Source organism: Orcinus orca, chromosome 2 (genome assembly GCF_937001465.1).
Source record: "Orcinus orca chromosome 2, mOrcOrc1.1, whole genome shotgun sequence".
Taxonomy (NCBI): domain Eukaryota; kingdom Metazoa; phylum Chordata; class Mammalia; order Artiodactyla; family Delphinidae; genus Orcinus; species Orcinus orca.
In genome coordinates this window covers 166,808,821-166,826,543 of record NC_064560.1, presented here as the reverse complement: position 1 = coordinate 166,826,543, position 17,723 = coordinate 166,808,821, and the positions used below count along the sequence as shown (strand labels likewise).

At 38.8% G+C, this 17,723-nt stretch overlaps 1 protein-coding gene across 16 annotated transcripts in view; it reads right to left on the bottom strand.

Moving 5' to 3' along the window:
* Nucleotides 1-17,723, bottom strand: part of GPHN (gephyrin) — a 621,731-nt gene that overhangs the window by 147,314 nt on the left and 456,694 nt on the right. The window lies entirely within an intron of this gene.

Sequence of the window (17,723 nt, the reverse complement as noted above, 5' to 3'; positions counted from 1 at the left end):
TTCCTGTATAAAATGAGCCAGTGAGGACAGGTGTTTGAGATCCACAGATTTTTCATTGTATCTCAAAATATATAAAAAAGGCACCCACTTGCTCTGCTTATGTATGTGCCTGAATTTGAGCAGCACATCAATTTAGAGAGTTCAGGCTTGTTAAATCATAAATCTTGCTTATTGAAAGTGTTTCATTACTTTCTTAAGTTAGAATTAACATTTGGGACTTATAATACTTTAAATACTAAGGGGTTTTAATGGACTAGATCTATCATTACAGGAAATGTTTATCAAACCTGATGGTAATAGGATGATGGACAGGTTTCATACAAATATTTAAGATCACTATCATTAGGTGATGATGGCATCATTAAAAAGATGATCCATTATGTGTGAATATTATGTATGTAATATCCATACATAAAGGCAGTATCACATTTATGTATGGATATTAAAAGTATGTGAACAGAAGGAGATATAAGTAAGGTTATAGATAGAAAATAATTAATTATAAAATAAAACAGAAGTAAATCTAACTCCTGAAACCTTTGCCTGAAGTATTAAGGTCCTGAGAGGAACTCTAAAAAATCATAAAATTCAGTTGATTAGAATAAGACTAGCAACTTTTTATGCATAAAGTAGAAAAAGCAAAGCCTCACAGAAAGTTAGGAGCTGCAGATAAACTAACATATCTTAAAATTTTCATTTAATAGTTATGGTAAGAATTCTAATGAATGACATTTATCTCATCTGCATCCCACTGAACCCTGTTTTATCATACAATGAGTGTTTCCAAAAAAACAGTAATGTCTTCAAGTAAATGTGTCTGTAAGATAAAATTACTTTGAAATTAAAAGCCAATTTGAAACCTGAGATGAATGTGCTAGTCTTTGAGAACTGGCAAAACAATTTGGAAGAAACGAGTTGCTTGAAAAGAAGGACAATGCTGAGTCAGTTTCAAAATAGAGCTATGGGAAATCCTTTACTCCAGTAGTGACTCGACTGAATCATTATTCCAGTTTCTTGCTGCTGAAGTAATAAAATGTCTTAATTCATTTAAAGAAGAAAGTCAGAGGAGACCTTCAAGATGGTGGAGGAGTGAGACATGGAGATCACCTTCCTCTCCACAAATATATCAGAAATACATCTACATGTGGAACAACTCCTACAGAACACCTACTGAATGCTGGCAGAAGACCTCAGACTTCCCAAAGGCAAGAAACTCCCCACGTACTTCGGTAGGGCAAAAGAAAAAAAAAAAAACAGAGAAAAAGAATAGGGATGGGACCTGCACCACTGGGAGGGAGCTGTGAAGGAGGAAAAGTTCCCACAAACTAGGAAGCCCCTTCACTGGCGGAGATGGGATGTGGGCGGGGGTGGGGTGGGGAAGCTTCGGAGCCACGGAGGAGAGCGCAGCAACAGGGTGGCACAGGGCAAAGCGGAGAGATTCCCGCATGGAGGATCGGTGCCGAACAGCACTCACCAGCCTGAGAGGCTTGTCTGCTCACCCGCCAGGGAGGGTGGGGGCTGGGAGCTGAGGCTCAGGCTTCGGAGATCAGATCCCAGGGAGAGGACCGGGGTTGGCTGCATGAACACGGCCCAAAGCGGGCTACTGTGCCACAGCTAGCCGGGAGGGAATCCAGGAGAAAGCCTGGATCTGCCTAAGAGGCAAAAGACCATTGTTTCGGGGTGTGCGAGGGGAGGTGATTCAGAGCACTGCCTAAACGAGCTCCAGAGACAGCAGCGAGCCGCGGCTATCAGCGCAGACACCAAAAACTGGGCATGAGATGCTAGGGTTGCTACTGCAGCCACCAAGAAGCCTGTGTGCAAGCACAGGTCACTATCCACACCTCCCTTCCGGGGAGCCTGTGCAGCCCGCCACTGCCAGGGTCCCGTGATCCAGGGACAACTTCCCCGGGAGAACACACGGCACGCCTCATGCTGGCCTCTGCCGTCGCAGGCTCGCCCTGCATTCCGTACCCCTCCCTCTCCCCAGCCTGAGCGAGCCAGAGACCCCTAATCAGCTGCTCCTTCAACCCCATCCTGTCTGGCCAGGAACAGATGCCCTCAGGCAACCTACAAGCAGAGGCAGGGCCAATCCAAAGCTGAACCCCAGGAGCTGTGTGAACAAAGAAGAGAAAGGGAAATCTCTCCCAGCGCCCTCAGGAGCAGTGGAGTAAATCTCCACAGTCAAGTTGATGTACCCTGCATCTGTGGAAAACATGAATGGACAAGAAATCATCCCAAAATTGAGGTGGTGGACTTTGGGAGCAACTGAAGACTTGGGGTTTGCTGAATGTGACTGACTGGTTTCTGGTTTTATTTTTATCTTAGTTTAGTATTTAGAGTTTATTATCGTTGGTAGATTTGTTTATTGATTTGATTGTTCTTTGTTTTTACATATATATATATATTTTTCCTTTTTCTCTTTTTGTGAGTGTGTATGTGTATGCTTCCTTGTGTGATTTTGTCTGTATAGTTTTGCTTTTACCATTTGTCCTAGGGTTCTGTCTGTCCATTATTTTATTTTTTTAATATAATTTTAGCACTTGTTATCATTGGTGGATTTGTTTTTTGGTTTGGTTGCTTTCTTCTTTCTTTTTTTTTATTACCTAATTTTTTTTTAATAATTTAAATTTTTTTTATTTTAATAACTTTATTTCTTTTTATTTTCCTTTTTGCTTTCTTTCTTTCTTTTTTTCTCCCTTTTCTTCTGAGCCGTGTGGCTGACAGGGTCTTGGGGCTCCGGTCAGGTGTCAGGCCTGTGCCTCTGAGGTGGGAGAGCCGAGTTCAGGACACTGAACCACCAGAGACCTCCCAGCTCCATGTAATATCAAAAGGTGAAAGCTCTCCCAGAGATCTCCATCTCAATGCTAAGACCCAGCTCCACTCAACAACAAGCAAACTACAGTGCTGGACACCCTATGCCAAACAACTAGCAAGACAGGAACACAACCCCACCCATTAGCAGAGAGGCTGCCTAAGATCATAGTAAGGTCACAGACACCCCAAAACACACCACCGGATGTGGTCCTGCCCACCAGAAAGACAAGATCCAGCCTCATCCAACAGAACACAGGCACTAGTCCCCTCCACCAGGAAGCCTACACAACACACTGAACCAACCTTAGCTACTGGGGCAGACACCAAAAACAGTGGGAACTATGAACCTCCTGCCTGCAAAAAGAAGACCCCAAACACAGTAAGTCAAGCAAAATGAGAAGACAGAGAAACGTAGCAGATACAGGAGCAAGGTAAAAACCCACCAGACCAAACAAACGAAGAGGAAATAGGCAGTCTACCTGAAAAAAAATTCAGAGTAATGATAGTAAAGATGATCCAAAATCTTGGAAATCGAATGGAGAAAATACAAGGACCTAGAAGAACTAAAGAACAAACAAACAATGATGAACAACAAAATAACTGAAATTAAAAAATCTCTAGAAGGAATCAGTAGCAGAATAACTGAGACAGACGAACGGATAAGTGACCTGGAAGATAAAATAGTGGAAAAAACTACTTCAGTGCAGAATAATGAAAAAGAATGAAAAGAATTGAGGACAGTCTTAGAGAACTCTGGGACAATATTAAATGCACCAACATTTGAATTATAGGGGTCCCAGAAGAAGAAGAGAAAAAGAAAGGGACTGAGAAAATATTTGAAGAGATTATAGTTGAAAACTTCTCTAATATGGTAAAGGAAATAGTCAATCAAGTCCAGGAAGCACAGAAAGTCCCACACAAGATAAATCCAAGGAGAAACATGCCAAGACACATATTAATCAAACTATGGAAAATTAAATACAAAGGAAAAATATTAAAAGCAGCAAGGGAAAAACAACAAATAACATACAAGGGAATCCCCATAAGGTTAACAGGTGATCTTTCTGCAGAAACTGTGCAAGCCAGAAGGGAGTGGCAGGACATATTTAAAGTGATGAAAGGGATAAACCTACAACCAAGATTACTCTACCAGGAAGGATCTCATTCAGATTTGACGGAGAAATTAAAACCTTTACAGACACGCAAAAGCTAAGAGAATTCAGCACCACCAAACCAGCTTTACAAAAAATGCTAAAGGAACTTCTCTAGGCAGGAAACACAAGAGAAGGAAAAGACCTACAGTAACAAAACTAAAACAATTAAGAAAATGGTAATAGGAACATACATTATCGATAATTACCCTAAATGTAAATGGATTAAACGCTCCCACCAAAAGACACAGACTGGCGGAATGGATACAAAAACAAGAGGCATATATATGCTGTCTACAAGAGACCCACTTCAGACCGAGGGACACATACAGACTGAAAGTGAGAGTATGGAAAAAGATATTCCATGCAAAGGGAAATCAAAAGAAAGCTGGAGTAGCAATTCTCAGATCAGAGTTAACAGACTTCAAAATAAAGACTGTTAAAAGAGCCAAAGAAGAACACTACATAATGATCAAGGGATCGATCCAAGAAGAAGATATAACAACTGTAAATATGCACCCAACATAGGAGCACCTCAATACGTAAGGCAAATGCCAACAGCCATAAAAGGGGAAATCGACAGTAACACAATCATAGTATGGGACTTTAACACCCCACTATCACCACTGGACAGACCATCCAAAATGAAAATAAATAAGGAAACACAAGCTTTAAATGATACATTAAACAAGATGAACTTAATTGATACTTATAGGACATTCCGATCCAAAAACAACAGAATACACTATCTTCTCAAGTGCTCATGGAACATTCTCCAGGATAGATCATATCTTGGGTCACAAATCAAGCCTTGGTAAATTTAAGAAAATTGAAATTGTATCAAGTATCTTTTCTGACCACAGTGCTATGAGACTAGATATCAATTACAGGAAAAAAATCTGTAAAAAATACAAACACATGGAGGCTAAACAATACACTACTTAATAACCAAGAGATCACTGAAGAAATCAAACAGGAAAACAAAAAATACCTAGAAACAAATGACAATGAAAACATGATGACCCCAAAACCTATGGGATGTAGCAAAAGCAGTTCTAAGAGGGAAGTTTACAGCAATACAATCCTACTGCAAGAAACAACAAACCTCTCAAATAAATAACCTAACCTTACACCTAAAGCAATTGGAGAAAAAAGAACAAAAAAATCCCAAAGTTAGCAGAAGGAAAGAAATCATAAAAATCAGATCAGAAATAAATGAAAAAGAAATGAAGGAAATGAGAGCAAAGATCAATAAAACTAAAAGCTGGTTCTTTGAGAAGATAAACAAAATTGAAAAAGTATTAGCCAGACTCATCAAGAAAAAAAGGGAGAAGACTCAAATCAATAGAATTAGAAATGAAAAAGGATAAGTAACGACTGACACTGTAGAAATACAAAAGATCATGAAAGATTACTACAAGCAACTATATGCCAATAAAATGGACAACCTGGAAGAAATGGACAGATTCTTAGAAAAGCACAAACTTCTGAGACTGAAACAGGAAGAAATAGAAAATATAAACAGACCAATCACAAGCACTGAAATTGAGACTGTGATTAAAAATCTTCCAGCAAACAAAAGCCCAGGACCAGATAGCTTCACAGGCGAATTCTATCAAACATTTAGAGAAGAGTTAACACCTATCCTTCTCAAACTCTTCCAAAATATAGCAGAGGGAGGAACACTCCCAAACTCATTCTATGAGGCCACCATCACCCTGATACCAAAACCAGGCAAAGATGTCACAAAAAAAGAAAACTACCGGCCAGTATCACTGATGAACATAGATGCAAAAATCCTCAACAAAATACTAGCAAACAGAATCCAACAGCACATTAAAAGGATCATATAGCATGATCAAGTGGGATTTATCCCAGGAACGCAGGCATTCTTCAATATACACAAATCAATCAATCTGATACACCGTATTAACAAATTGAAGGAGAAAAACCATATGATCACATATGATCATCTCAACAGATACAGAAAAATCTTTCAACAAAATTCAACTCCCATTTATGATAAAAACCGCCCAGAAAGTAGGCATAGAGGGAACTTACCTCAACATAATAAAGGCCGTGTATGACAAACCCACAGCCAACATCGTTCTCAATGGTGAAAAACTGAAACCATTTCCTCTATGACCAGGAACAAGACAAGGTTGTCCCCTATCACCAATATTATTCAATATAGTTTTGGAAGTTTTAGCCGCAGTAATCAGAGAAGAAAAAGAAATAAAAGGATTCCAAATCAGAAAAGAAGAAGTAAAGCTGTCACTGTTTGAAGATGACATGATACTATACATAGAGAATCCTAAAAATGCTACTAGAAAACTACCAGAGCTAATCAATGAACTTGGTAGAGTAGCAGGATACAAAACTAATGCACAGAAATCTCTTGCATTCCTATACACTAATGATGAAAAATCTGAAAGAGAAATTAAGGAAACACTCACATTTACCATTGCAACAAAAAGAAAAAAATACCTAGGAATAAACCTACCAAAGGAGACAAAAGACCTGTCTCTAAAAAACGATAAGACACTGATGAAAGAAATTACAGATGATACAAACAGATGGAGAGATATACCATGTTCTTGGATTGGAAGAAACAACACTGTGAAAATGACTATACTACCCAATGTAATCTACAGATTCAATGCAATTCGTATCAAACTACCAATGGCATTTTTCAGAGACTAGAACAAAAAATTTCACAATTTGTACAGAAACACAAAAGACCCCAAATAGCCAAAGCAATCTCGAGAAAGAAAAACAGAGCTGGAGGAATTAGGCTCCCTGACTTCACACTATACTACAAAGCCACAGTAATCAAGACAGTATGGTACTGGCACAAAAACAGAAATACAGATCAATGGAACAGGATGGAAAGCCCAGAGATAAACCCATGCACATATGGTCACCTTATTTTTGATAAAGGAGGTAAGAATATACAATGAAGAAAAGACAGCCTCTTCAGTAAGTGGTGCTGGGAAAACTGGACAGCTACATGTAAAAGAATGAAGTTAGAACACTCCCTAACACCATACACAAAAATAAACTCAAAATGGATTAAAGACCTAAATGTAAGGCCAGACACTATAAAACTCTTAGAGGAAAACACAGGCAGAACACTCTATGACATAAACCACAGCAAGATCCTTTTTGACCCACCTCCTAGAGAAATGGAAATAAAATAAAAAATAAACAAATTGGACCTAATGAAGCTTAAAAGCTTTTGCACAGCAAAAGAAACCATAAACAAGACAAAAAGACAACCCTGAGAATGGGAGAAAATATTTGTAAATGAAGCAACTGACAAAGGATTAATCTCCAAAATTTAGAAGCAGCTCATGCAGCTCAATATCAAAAAAACAGACAACCCAATCCAAAAACGGGCAGAAGACCTGAACGGACATTTCTCCAAAGAACATATACAGATCGCCAACAAACACATGAGAGGATGCTGAACATCACTGATCATTAGAGAAATGCAAATCAAAACTACAATGAAATATCACCTCACACCAGTCAGAATGGCCATCATCAAAAAATCTACGAACAATAAATGCTGGAGAGGGTGTGGAGAAAAGGGAATCCTCTTGTACTGTTGCTGGGAATGTAAATTGATACAGCCACTATGGAGAACAGTACGGCAGTTCCTTAAAAAACTGAAAATAGAACTACCATATGACCCAGCAATCCCACTTCTGGGCATATACCCTGAGAAAATCATAATTAAAATAGAGTCAGGTACCACAGAGTTCATTGCAGCTCTATTTACAATAGCCAGGACATGGAAGCAACCTTAGTGTCCATTGACAGCTCAATGGATAAAGAAGATGTGGCACATATATACAATGGAATATTACTCAACCAGAAAAAGAAACGAAATTTAGTTATTTGTAGTGAGGTGGATGGACGTAGAGTCTCTCACACAGAGTGAAGTAGTCAGAAAAACAAATACTGTATGCTAACACATATATATGGAATCTAAAAAAAAAAAAAAGTGGTCATGAAGAACCTAGGGGCAAGATGGGAATAAAGATGCAGACCTACTAGAGAATGGACTTGAGGACATGGAGAGGGGGAAGGGTAAGCTGGGAGAAAGTGAGAGAGTGGTAGTGTATGTATGGACATATATACACTACCAAATGTAAAATAGATAGCTAGTGGGAAGCAGTTGCATAGCACAGGAAGATCAGCTCGATGCTTTGTGACCAGCTACAAGGGTAGGATAGGGAGGGTGGGAGGGAGGGAGACACAAGAGGGAAGAGATATGGGGATATATGTATATGCATAACTGATTCACTTTGTTATAAAGCAGAAACTAACACACCATTGTAAAGCAATTATACTCCAATAAAAATGTTAAAAAAAAAAGAAAAAAAAGATGTGGGGCTTCCCTGGTGGCGCAGTGGTTGAGAGTCCACCTGCCAATGCAGAGGACACGGGTTCGTGCCCCGGTCCGGGAGGATCCCACATGCCGCGGAGTGGCTGGGCCCGTGAGCCATGGCCGTTGAGCCTGCGCATCCGGAGCCTGTGCTCCGCAGCGGGAGAGGCCACAACAGTGAGAGGCCCACGTACCGCAAAAAAAAAAAAAAGATGTGGCACATATATACAATGGAATATTACTCAGCCATAAAAAGAAATGAAACTGAGTTATTTGTAGTGAGGTGGATGGACCTAGAGACTGTCATATGGAGTGAAGTCAGTCAGAAATAGAAAAATAAATACTGTATGCTAACACATATATATGTAATCTAAAAAAAAAAAGGTTATGAAGAACCTAGGGACAGGACAGGAATAAAGATGCAGACATAGAGAATGGACTTGAGGACGTGGAGAGGGGGAAGGGTAAGCTGGGATGAAGTGAGAGAGTGGCAATGGACTTACATATACTACCAAATGTAAAATAGATAGCCTTATATATACTACCAAATGTAAAACAGCTAGCTAGTGGGAAGCAGCTGCATAGCACAGGGAGATCAGCTGAGTGCTTTGTGACCACCTAGAGGGGTGGGATAGGGAGGGTGTGAGGGAGATGCAAGAGGGAGGAGATATGGGGATATATATATATGTATAGCTGATTCACTTTGTTATAAAGGAGAAACTAACACACCATTGTAAAGCAATTATACTCCAATAAAGATGTTTAAAAAAAAAAAAAAAGAAGAAAGTCAGTTCTGTCGTTGTTTAACCCAAATCCCAAAGCCTCTATTTTACTTCTTTTACAGTTTGTTCAAATACTCTCCAGAAATTAGCACAGAATTTTACACATAGTTAAATGAAGAAGAATGCCTTTTCACCAAATTAGGTGCAGATAAATTACTTTGCACTCTAGGGATATTTCTGCCTAGATAAATACCGTTGACTACTATGTTAGAATGAGAGTTGAAACCTGACCTTACTATACTATTGTTTTCATAATCATAACTTTATTAATCCAGAAACTTCTTGCCCAGGAAGATAAAACTTCAAATAACTTTATTACTCAGTCTAGGAATTTTCTGAAAGAGCTATTAGCTCTTGTGTGTGTGTGTGTGTGTGTGTGTTTCTTCTTTTATGTATGTATGTATGTATGTATGTATGGCTGTGTTGGGTCTTCATTGCTGCATGTGGGCTTTCACTAGTTGTGGTGAGGGGGGGCTACTCTTTGTTGTGGTGCCCAGGCTTCCCATTGCGGTGGCTTCTCTTGTTGCAGAGCATGGGCTCTAGGCACAGGGGCTTCAGTAGTTGTGGCATGCGGGCTCAGTAGTTGTGGCTTGCGGGCTCTAGAGCACAGGCTCAGTAGTTGTGGCGCATGGGCTTAGTTGCTACGCGGCATGTGGGATCTTCCCAGACCAGGGCTCGAACCCGTGTCTCCTGCATTGGCAGACGGATTCTTAACCACTTCACTGCCAGGTAAATCCCGACCCATTAGCTCTTAAATAGACAGTATCAAAGACAGTTTAAACACCAAGACTATTTTAAGCCCTCATCCACAAATCTTTGTGTGCTGGGGGTGGGGTGGGGGTGGGGGCCCTGGGCACTGCTGTGGTACACAACCTCTTTCCAGGGAGTGAGGCATGCTGTGGGCACATGGCCCTGGTCTCCACTGCTGGCCATGAGGTGGCCTACTGCAGAACTAGCAATTGGCCTGGGCTGCCTGGCCCTAAGCCCTGCCTGGAAAAGCAGGTGGGAGGAAAAGTGGGGAGGGGTGCCTGGAGTCTGGCACAGCAGATCATATTAATCCCAAATTTGGCATTGATATGCTGGTTTCACTTTGGGGCAAGAAAATGAAAGAGATATTTGTGTGATAAAAGTTCCTCCAGAGGTGAAATATACAGATTGTGTATATTGTGTATACAGATTGTGTACATACACATTGTGATTGGGAATGGAATCTCCATCAGATACTTACATGTCATGGCCTACCTAGTTCACTGTGAAATGTACAAATGCCTGAGATGTAAAAGTGAGCCTCACATTAAGATCCAAAGGAAGACAGATTGAAAGATTTAATATTGTTAAGATGGTAATAGTACCCAAAGCAATCTATGGATTCACTGTAATACCCATCAAAGTCCCAAAGACCTTTTTCTTTTCCCCAGAAATGGAAAAGCCAATCCTCAAATTCATATGAAATGGCAAGGGACCCCAAAGAGACAAAACAATATTGAAAAATAAGAATAAGGCTGAAGGATTCTCACTGCCCGATTTTAAAACTTACTACAAATCTACAGTAATCAAAACAATGTAATATTGGCATAATGATAGACATATAGATTATGGAATAGAGAGTTCAGAAATAAACCAATTCACCTATAGTAAGTTGATTTTTGACCAGGATGCCAAGACCATTCAATGGGGGAAAGAATAGTCTCTTTAACAAATGGCACTGGGACAACTGGATATCCATATGCAAAAGAATGACTGGATCACTACCTCACACTATATACAAAAATTAACTCAAAATGGATCAATGACCTAAATATATAAGAGCTAAAACCATACAAGTCTTAGAAGAAAACATAGGAGTAAAGTTTCATCACTTTGGACTTGGCAATGAAATCTTAGATAGGATATCAAAAGCACACACAACAAAAGAAAACATATATATATAAAACTTCATCAAAATTAAAAACTTTTGTGCATCAAAGAACATTATCAAGAAAGTGAAGAGATAACCTAGACAGTGGGAGAAAGTATTTGCAAATGATATATCTGATAAGGTCTAGTACCCAGAATATATAAAGAATTCCTACAATCAACAACAAAAAGACAAGCCACCTGAATAAAAACTGGACAAAAGACTTCAAAAGATAGTTCTCCAAAGAAGATACACAAATGGCCAAGAAGTACATGAAAAGATGCTCCACATCATTTCTCATTAGGGAAATGCAAATGAAAACCAAAATGAGATACCACTTCATTTCTACTAGAATGGTTATAATGAAAAAAACAAAAAACATAAAACAAAAAATGAAAAACAAGTTTCAGCAAGGATGTGGAGAAATTGGAATCCTTGTACACTGCTGTTGAGAATGTACAATGGTTCAGCCACTGTGAAAAATAGTTTGGCAGCTCCTCAGAAAGTTAAACATAGAATTAATATATGATCCAGCAATTCTACCTCCTAGGTATATACCCCAAAGAACTGAAAATAGGTACTCAAACAAATGTAGGTACAGGCATGTTCAAATCAGCACTATTCACAATAGCCAAAAGGTGGAAACACAAATGTTCATAAACTGACCAATGCATAAACAAAATATGGTATAAATATACAGTGGAATATTATGCAGCCATAACAAGGAATGAAATACTAACACATGCTACAACATGGATGAACCTTGAAAACATTAAGCTAAGTAAAAGAAGCTAGATAAAAATCGTCTCATATTACATTAATCTGAAATTGTATGATTCCATTTATATGAAATATTCAGAATAGGCAAATCCTTAGAGGCAGAAAGCAGATTGGTGGTTGTCAGGGGCTGGGGAATGGAGAGTAACTGCTTAAAGGGTATGGTGTTTCCCTTTGGGGTGATGAAAATATTTTGGAACTAGACAGAGGTGGTGGTTGCACGACATTATAAATTTACTAAATACTACCGAATTATTGACTTTAAATGATTAATAATTTTACATTATGTGAATTTTACCTCAATTAAAAAAAATTAAAAGGAAAGACACTGATGATTGGTTTTATGTGGACTTTGGCAGCCATGGTAATTCATTTGATGTTCTAGAAACCAGAGAAACCTACCAACTAGAGAAATTATGGATCATGTGCTCATATGACATTTAGTTTAGATAGCATCTAACATTACCTAAAGATTTCATTTTTGGAATTGACGATGACACTTCATCTCTGAGTCCAGTGGAATTTGAGTATGAATGAAGTGAAATGAACTATTTTAGTCATTTCAGATTGGGAATGACTCATTTCTCTGAAAAATATAACTCCTTATCACTATATAGTTTGGTTAGGTTGTTATTAACATAAGCCTTACCTGTGTCCTGGGTACTCATGCTGACTGACAACGTGAAGACTGTAGCTAAATGACTGAATACACCAAAAAAATCCATATGTTCAAGTCACAACTTTAACATGTTGTCTTTATTTTTGGGGATCCCTGCAGGATTTCCTGGAGTTAGCATTGGCCCTTTTGTTCAACTTGAGCTTTGCTCAGGTTGTAATTAATTTTACTTACATGCAAATCTATTCTGTAGAGTAGAAAGGCCAAAATTAAAGTAAAACCAAACAAAGCCACACACCATACACACAAAATCCTTGTCTTGCTGTATCCACCCATCTTAAACTGTTACATCATGATCTTTACCCAATTCTAATCAAACTGTCACAAGGAAAAACTCAACTTAAACCTCGCTTCAAAATATCATAAATACCTCAATGTTGAGCGCACACTGAGATGCTACTAATACTCTGTTAAGGTGGTATTCTCCCTGGCTACACTAACCTCATATTTGTGGGGAGTCAACATTCAACAGTCTTAGAGGCCATTAGGAGACCCAGTCAAGACTGACCCCTTCCCGCCAAAGCGCAAGATTCTTGATTTGACAACAGCAAGCTCCTCTGAGACCCCTTGACCCTCCTGCTTTGGGGAATGGGAGTGTCTCTAATCACCACAGTGAGATAAGTCTCACATTAGACTGAGCACTCATTTATTTTCTTTGAGCTCCCCAAGAGCTAAATTTATTTTGTCTTGTAGGAATAAGGAACCCATCTTCTTACTAACATTACTGTTTGTCTCTGTCTATCCTTGTCATTTTCTGTTATACCTCTATAAGGGGAAAATTCATACGGAAAAATATGGGCGTAGGCCCCAATAAGTCTATTTTGCAAACTGGCTCTGGGAATTGAGAGGTTCAGGTTTCTTCTCAAAGTGGTGTCCTTTCATTAAGCTTTGCCCTGGGTTACCCATCAACCTCTGAGAACTTCCCTTGTTCTTATTTTGTTAGTGAGAGTCTGACTGTGGAAGAGAGCTCCCTTCAAAGCTTTTGATGCTCTGGAACTACAAATACGTCAGTTTGTAGTTGGACAGTCCACTCATTAGGTTGGGGAGTCTGATGTATGAGGTGTCCAAGCAACACCTTGGATGGACTATTCACAGGTTCTCGTTTGCGTTAGTCTAAACTTAAATCTATGCCTCTATCCAGGCCAGAATCCTACTTTTTACATGCATTTATGTTATACCCCAAATCTATGTATTTATCTTTAATTTCACCAAGGATAATTTAGAATTATAGTGGTCACTTTGGGGAACTTCTGTTATAAACAAAATTGTTTGAGAGGTGCTGTAGGACAAAAAAGGAACAAAATTCCAAACATCTAATGGGCTGGATATTTTTGATTGGTGTGAGGAAATAACCAAAAGAAATTCAGATTCCAAAATTACTTAAAGAAATTCCTTGGTCAAGGCAAAATAAAAATGTGAAAAACTTAAAATAATGTTTGTTTAGATCCTCCAAAATCATACCTTGAACCTAGTGGATTTTATCTTATTTCTCTTTCCCCATCCTATACTCCTCCATTTCCCTCCATCCGTCTCTCCCTCTGTTCCACTCCCCTTTCCTTGTGGCTGGCCAGAAACTTCCAAAGCTCAGTTACCTCTTAAAGTTTAACTTCCTTCAGAACAGAAAAAAATCCCCTTATGGTTGATTTTAAGCTCCGTTCTTCCTCTGAGCTGAGAGTCATCAATGACTTTCCAAAGCCTAGAAAGGGCAGAGTGAAATTTGCAGAGAAATTTGGAATAATTTTAAGAACATACCCAGGGCTTCCAGTTCTATAACAATTAGTTCTTATGTTTGTGGAAGCTTGAGACACAAAAAATTCCATGAGAAAGCAGAATTGAAGAACCTGAGGGTAACTCAGAAGAACCTAAACTGCACAGGAAACCAGAGGGGTTTAGAAAAGCTAGAGAAGTTGGTCATAGTCTTTTGGAGGCGATTCCAGAAGTCCTTCCTGAGAAAGTAGACTGGGCTCTGACTTTCCCCTTTAGCTAAAGGGGAAAAAAAATAAATTAATGAGGGGTATTTTTTGTTTTACCCTTAAATTCCCAGGGAGAAATTTCTCTAAATATTAAAGGAGAACCTTGCCAAAAAAAAGTTTTTTTTTTTTTTATTGATATAGAGGCAAACACTATCAATCTTAAACTCGACCACTGTTACACAATCTCCCCCATGGGGTAAAAAAACCTACTCAGTGGGTATCTCTAATAATCCTTTTGTTGGTTCCATGTCATTCATAACTGTTATCCTTGGACATTTAACAAAATAACATTCTTCCTTCTTCTGTGATATCATACCTGCTAACTTGCTAGGCAGGGTGTACTATAATGGAATTGTTAAATATTTTCCTGATGGTTTCTTTCTTGAAATCTCTGAGGACTCCCTTATTTGCAAAGAGAATATAGCTAATTTGGAAATTGATTTACTAGTATCTTTGTGTTTAAATCAACCCTAAATTGAAGATCTGAAGGAGATGCCAGACTTTTTCATTCTGTGAGCAAAAATTCTATGAATATAGGGAGGATTACAGGGGCTGAACCTATTAGTACCCAAATCAAGCCGTTGAAACCTATACCCCAAAGTGTAAAATGCTCTCTTGAACCAGAAGCTAAAGAAGCACTAAAACTAACAGGTAAAAGTAAATAGAGAAAAGATGCAACATATGTTGTACTAGTTTTTGTAACACTTCTATCCCTCAGTCAAAATGCTGCATGGGTAGGGATAGGGATTTGTTCAGCACAACAGGCCCATAATAGAATAGTCATTTCCCACTTCCATGTAGTACCAATCCCCAAACGTATTTTATCTTCAGTACCTCCTGAGGCTGCATATTTGACTGTGGAGATTTATGTTCTGCTTTCTTTAATGACTCTTTAGGTCAAAATAGTCAATATTTGTTTGCCTTCTCCTGAGAAAATACAAAATATACTTTGACTGTTATGTTGCAAAGATTTACTGAAACACTCTCCTACTTTTCACAAGTCCTCAACCAGGACCTTAAGACTTTATATTTCCCTGTGATCCTACTCTAATTCAACATGTGGGTAATGTTGTGTTCTAAAGATGGAGTGAGCTCTAAGATTGATTCCATCTATCCACTTACTTTTTTAACTCACAAAGAGGATAAAGTTTCCAAAGAGAAGTTACAACCTTGTCTAAGTAAAGTTCATTACCTAGAACATGATTTCTCTCAAGGAAGTAAATCTCTTACTCCTGACAGAATATGGACTTTAACTAAGAGATAATAAAAAGGATTCTTGAGTCTCACTGACTGTCGTGGGCCATGCGTTCCCAACTTTTCTGCAATTGCCATGCCAATAAAAGACTTAACCAAGTCCTTTGAAAGTGAACCTCTTCCCTAGGCACCAAACATGAACAGGCCTTTTGTGAGTTAAAATTAGCTCTTTACTAACTTCCTACCTAATTTTTATAAAATTTCATCCCTAGGATATGATCCTTTGTCAGAGGCAAATCTTCCCAGATGGCAGAACTCTGTGAGCACACCAGAAGTTTTAGTTAGCTACAGATATTAGGGTTAATATATGCATTGACTGTAGATTTGCTTTTGGGTTATTCCATGATTTTGAAATGCTTTGGAAACAAGGAAGGGTCTTGACCTCAGAAGAAATCTCAGTTAAGAATGGTTAGCAATTTAGGAACTTCTGTGGTGGTCCAATGGTTAAGACTCCACACTCCCAATGCTGCGGGCCCAGGTTCGTTCCCTGGTCGGGGAACTAGATCCCGCATGCTGTAACTAAAGATCCCACATGCTGCAATGAAGATCCCGCATGTGGCAACTAAGACCCAGCGCAGCCAAATAAATTAAAAAAAAAAAAAAGTTAGCAATTTATAGAAATTTTAAGTGCTCTAATGCTTCCTGAGGAAGTGGCTATTATAAAAATAGGAGCTCAAACAAAAGGAGATAATATGGAAGCTAGAGGAAATGTCTTGACTAATCATCATGCCAGACAGACAGCCTTCACTAAAATTATAGCCCTTATAATACCCCAAGGGACCAAGTGTTTGCTTCAAAAGCGAATTGAGTTCAAAGCCCCTATTATAGAATGCTAGCAATCAGCTCCAGTCAGAAAAGAGGTACCACGAGAAAGCTGGGTGTAAATTGCACTATTAGCTATTTAGCAGCACTGAAGGACTTCAAACAGAATCTTATAAAAATTTTACATGAAATTACCCACAAGTTAAAGAAGAAATTTGCCACTGTACATAATTAATACTGATGGGAAAGCTTTACTCTATCTCATCTGTCACCACTATAATCCTGGTAAGAATATAAAGGTGGGACATGGATAAGAGTCCAAAACTCAGGGCCCCCTCCTGAGGTTTAAACACCTCCAAATGTGTTTCATGAAACTACTCTCTGGGTTTTGAATATGTTCATGGTGATTGTTTACTTATTCTTAGGATGGTTTGAAGCCTTCCCTTGATAAAGAGCTATAACTCTAATAGTAGGAAAATTTTCTTGATCTCATGTTCCCAATCCAGGGAATTCTGACCTTTCTCTCTAGTGATGGAGGCATCCATTTTCCTGGGCCTATTACTAAAGAGTTTTGGAAAGATATGCCACTTACTAATTTCACCCCCAATCTTCAGGAAAGGTAGAGAGAACAAACATAGAAACTCTTGAACTTCCATGACCTAAGGCATTGTCTTTAATGGCAACGAGATCAAATCTTTCTGTGGTTCATCAACTCTCCCACATACATCTAGGAATATCTCCTTAAATTCCACACTATTGCAAGCAGATATGGCTAAATATTGCAAGGAATTATTCATGCCATACACCAAGTCTTATAAACAGGTACAAGCAGCCTTTCATCAACACCCTTTTAAATAAGCTTGTATGACCTAAAACCCAGAGAAGTGGTCTTTTGGAAGAGACATCAGAGAAAGACAGCTCTGGAACCCCGTTGGACCTTATCAAGTACTGTTAGTAATCAGCACAGCTATACAACTCTAAAGGTTTGATCCTTGGATTCATGTCTCCCAAAGAGGCATAATCCATTCCTGAATTTGTAGATTTTAAGCCGAGGAGTTTTTAGAAATCCTCTAGAAACAGACAATTCTCTGAAAGAGACATCCTCCATCCAAGACCTTTGACCATATGAGTGTAGGGAGCTTCTACCCAAGATCCATAGAATAAGAAGGTGGACTGCCACAGTTTTATCTGCATTCTATTGTTCTTTATTTTCATTGTTATTTTCTTCCCTTTCTTCCCCTGGT